The 4,685-nt window shown below is 40.1% G+C and overlaps 1 protein-coding gene across 3 annotated transcripts in view; it reads right to left on the bottom strand.

Moving 5' to 3' along the window:
* Positions 1-321: 321 nt before the first annotated feature.
* The window catches only part of Plekhs1 (pleckstrin homology domain containing, family S member 1), a 52,528-nt gene continuing 48,164 nt past the window's right edge, over positions 322-4,685 (bottom strand). Inside the window, exons 17-18 of one of the 3 annotated variants that reach the window (XR_001234619.1) lie at positions 2,501-2,904; positions 322-1,133 (exon numbers count right to left, since the gene is read on the bottom strand). The gene's annotated coding sequence lies outside the window, so the exon portion shown is untranslated. Of the gene's footprint in view, positions 1,134-1,666; positions 2,905-4,685 lie in introns of those variants that run through there. The other 2 variants (XR_001234620.1, XR_001234618.1) reach the window with 2 other exon arrangements.

Here is a 4,685-nt window from a genome sequence, read left to right as displayed (position 1 = left end):
CTAGAGCTAGGTTTGAGGGCCATCAGCGTCCAGAGGATCTCTGTCGTCAGACAATAAATGATACATTGCATTCAAAAGGTGAGGGGAAAATATAGGAGCAAACCTCCCAAGTTAAAGGACAGGGAGAATAAAAAGGGGCAAGCAGCAAGGTAGAAAGGAAAAAACTTGTCATGGAAGGAGGGACAGTCGGTAATGAGAAATGCTGCCAATACAGCACTAAGATCAGTTCTGAAAGGGGCTGGGGATTTAGCTCAGCGGCACAGTGCCTGCCTGGCAAGCGCAAGGTCATGAGTTTGACTCCTGGTACCGGAAAAAAAAACCAAAAAATAAAGAATAAATAAATAAAAAGATCAGTTCTGAAAAATGTCCACTGTATTTAGAAGCTATTGTCACTGATCATTGGGAGAGTTTGGGAATATGTAGGCAAACTGGAGACTGAGGACCATTTTGTTGTTCAGGGAGACTGAGACTAATTAAGTGATCTACCACCTTCTCTTTCTTTGTAATATTTTTTCCCTTCTAACTTTAACGAGTCTCTGAAGTTGTACCCACCACCAAATCGTCACCTTCTAATCAGAGTTCCAATGACTAACTTGGCAGCAGGGAGCTTTTTCCACTGGTCAGCTTTGTAATCAGTTCACTGTCAGTAAGCTGACAGAGACTTGTTTGTGCTGGTTCAGAATGCGGCTCCCATCAAACCCGTCCTCAAACGCTTGTCTTTCCTGCTTTGTGGTGCCGTTCACAGTTCATTCATGTCTTTTACCTTTTCTACAGCAAATACTCATAAATGCACAATCCACAGAAGAGTAAATAAGTTTTAAAATGTTAAAATTAAAAATTAGGCTGACATCATATTCTTGATTATTGATTGATAGTTGGAGTGTCTGTTTCTCCAAGTTTTTCAATCCAAGGACATTCTCAGCACATAGTTATTTCCCAAGTACAAATTTTATTCTCCTCTTATTTTTTCCCTTAAGACATTATTTCTGTTTTTTACAGTCACAATTCTAGAATATTATTACTCGTCCTTTATAATTAATCATTCCCATTCTTTTTTTCTCCTTGAGCAACATAAAGTCTCTCTGTTGTCCTTTCCATTTTTCATTTCTTGATTTTCATTTTGTAAATAATTCCTTGAAGCAAAAAGCAATTTGGCAAATTACATGGAAACATGAAGGGCACGATTGTTTTATGGGTATCAGGGTACCATGTTCAAACAACAATTTTCATTGTTATACCATCTGTCTTATCATCAACACATTAATTTACAAATACTTCACTGAGTATCTTCTGGGTGTCAGGCACCATGACTGTGCTGTAGAAATCAATAGCAGATCAGGACCTAGTTCAGTGTCTGGCCCTAGTACTTATTCAGTGAGTGTATGAATTAGTGAAAAACATCAGGTAGCCACTAATTTGAACAGAATGTCTGGAAGAGAAGAGGTTAGATCCCAAACTTGGAAAGCCATAGAGATAAAGCCAGGACAACATCCCCCAGGGAAGTGACAGTCTCTGCCATAGTCACCTAGACAGGGTCCAATAAATGGATGGATGGCAGGTCCTGAAGACCTGTAAAGAATTAGCATGAGTCTGAGGCAGGAGGATGACTGTGAGTTCAGGGCTAGCCTGCACTATATATCGAGACTCTGCCTCAGAAAAAAAAAAAAAAAAAAAAGAATTACCATGAATGGGTAAAGCACCCCAACTCCTCAACATGGCTGTTTGGCTAGTGAAGCTCTCTTGGTTGGAAAGATCACTAGTCAAAGGAAGAAAAAATTTCCAGCTCCAATTAAACAAGATGAAATTAGCCAAATAGGCTGAGAACATGTCTTAGTCTATCTGTGCTGCTGTAACAAAATGCCTGAGTCATTTATAAATAATAATTTATTTCTCACAGTTCTGGAGGTTGGAGATTCCAAGGTCAACTACCATTAGGTTTAGCTAGAATGAGAAAACTAATCTCTAGGACCTGCCTCTATAGTTCTATGAGATTTTAGCTCAGTTACTATTTTTTTTTTTTAACAGGGTTTTTCATGCTCTACAAGATCTTGGACATGATCATATTCTATAAGCTGATTATCACAATGGATATATCATAGTATAGACTATTAAAATATGTCAGGTGAGAACATGTTTTGAATCAATTTATTTTATTACTCAATATTTATCTAAATTTTCTTGTATAAAAATAGGACTTCTTCCTGCTTAGGTTTGGGACCCTGGAGGCAGAGCAATGGAGGAATCCATTCCTCACAGTGGTATTAACTGTAATACGCTTGTACTGACTGCAGAATGATGCATGAGCCAGTAGCAGTGAAGTGGCCCATCAGTAAGTGAAAGACTGAGCAAAGATAGCACATTCGCTCTTTAGTATTCCCAGCACATAGTGTACACACGAGAGGAGAACAAATCCACAAATGCAAATTATTCATTTTGAGTGTGTTGATACAAATAATTGGTAAATCCTGTGTATTACATCAATTGCTAAACACTGACTTACGGTTCAGAACTGCAGCTTCTTGATTCAATTTAGTGTTGCAATGCATGATCAGACCAGCAAAACTTGAGAACTTCTTTGGTGATTCCTGTTGGGTTCCAGTTGGTTTTCTCTAAGAAGGCAATAGAGATGTCTAGCTCCTACTGAGAACACAGAGGATGAAGATGTTCGAGAAAAAGGAATAGCATTTTAAAGTCGATTCTCTTTTGTTTCCCAAGGTTATTCTCCCAGGATAGCACCTTTCACTGCAAGGAGGGGAGTAAGGAACACTGTCAGGATTCATACTCCATGGTCGCTGGTTAGCCTGTTTTCCCAACTCCTTTCTTTGTATTTCAACAGCTGAATGTCAGTAAGTGTTTTCTTCTGTTTATCCCAAAAGGGTCCATAGAGACATTTTTCATCATTTCCTGGCATGGTGAGAGAGGATGTTGTTAACCAACTGCCATCTCAATGCTCAGATTAGTGTCAAGACTCACAGGGCAGCTGCTTTGCTTCACTGATAAAAGAATGAAAGGCCTTGCTTGTAAATAGCTTTGACTGTGTTTGCAACTTCTTAAATTACCCATCTAGTCCCCAAAGGCTGCATCAAAAATTCTGCTCCTCATTCAACCTCCCAAGGGTATAAATAAATGCACTGCAGCCCTTGAGGTCCTTCCTCCTCCTCCTCCTCCTCCTCTTTCTTCTTCCTTCCTTCCTTTCCATCAGGAGAGGAGGGCTCCACCTGGCCTCAGTTTTCTGTTAAAAAAAAAAATGCTTCTCCTTTCCTACACTGTGAGTTGCTCTGGTTATGAACCTTAACCAGTTCCTGGAGGTTTCCACTGGAGCTGTTTGACAGTCTTGTGGCAGCCTCTTCCTTAGTGCCTGTGTGTGATGGCTTTGAACTTGGTGAGACTGTTATGGCAAAATTTGGGCTGTATTCCACAAGAGACCAAAGAACTTTATGAGAACAGACAAAGTTTTAATTTAGACCGGTCACTTCTCATCCCGACTTGCAAGTCAGGGAAGTGGGCGTGGACCTGCCTTTGTTCCCAGCTTATATACATTTTTGGTTTCGATGGTAACAGATTAGAATGTTGTAGCCTTGGCCACATGTTGTTTTTCTTGTGCCACATAACAGGGTCAGGCTTCGGTCATGAGCCCAACCACAAGGATATATACTTTCTGTACTCTGTTTTATATGTCCCCCTTTAGATAACCATACATTTCCTTTATGGTTACAATGTTTATCTAGGGCCAGGGAAAGGATGAAAGAACCCAGGCAAGGTCATAGATGGTTATCTAGGCCCTGGCATTCTTTGTCTTTGGAAAAGCATTCCAGGGCTAAGTCAGGACTGCAAAGTTAACTCTTTACAACCCCTCTGGGATGTTTCTCAAGACACATTTTGAGGTGTGCATTAAGACTAGAATTATTCTATTTTAAAATGATATGCTAAGAGTCACCGTCCCCTACAAGACACTGTGGACCGCTCTGTTTGCCTGTTCCCATCATGGGGTGGATTGGGATGGGGAGGAATGTGCCCTTGCTAGGATGTGAACATTTTGTGCTACTGAATTCCTCCACTATTGTATATCTTGTCTAAATTCCCATCTTCAGAAATAAGAAAGGTAATTTACTCCTGGTCAGTGAGTTCTGTTAGCAGTTAACATGTACCTCCTTCATCTTCTTAAACATAAACAGGGCTGCATAGTGAGAGAAGAAAAGAATATCTGCCTAACCTAACCAAAAGAGGAGGGGGACTACAAAGTAGAAAAGGAAGAGAAATCAAAGAAGGAGGAAGAGGAGAAGGAGCAGGAGGAGAAAGAGAAGACAGTGGGATGATGAAATAAGGCCATTTTTTAATTGAAGTAAAACATTTGCCTGTATCTCTTCCTAACGCATCCAGAAATGTCCCATTGCAGAATCACTTCACTCCCAATGGATTTTTAAACTCCTCGTGGGTTCTATCTCTGCTTAGACAAAAGTTACCTGAGAAGACAGCTAGAAAAGAGTGACAAGGTCAGTGAAAACAGCTCTTCATCCTAGGGTTTCCAAGATCAGTGGGAGGAAAAAAGGAAGAAAGAGGAGAAAAAAGACGGAAGAAGTGGGAAAAGAGGAAGAAAAGATTTTAGGTTTAAGTCAGTCTTTCTAGGGGTAGGGTCTGAGAGTTTGGGAATTTGTAATCTGCAGGATTTTTTTTTTTTTTTTTTT

Source organism: Chinchilla lanigera, unplaced genomic scaffold (assembly GCF_000276665.1).
Source record: "Chinchilla lanigera isolate Chin_1 unplaced genomic scaffold, ChiLan1.0 scaffold00030, whole genome shotgun sequence".
Classification (NCBI taxonomy): domain Eukaryota; kingdom Metazoa; phylum Chordata; class Mammalia; order Rodentia; family Chinchillidae; genus Chinchilla; species Chinchilla lanigera.
This window is presented reverse-complemented; position numbering and strand designations above follow the sequence as displayed.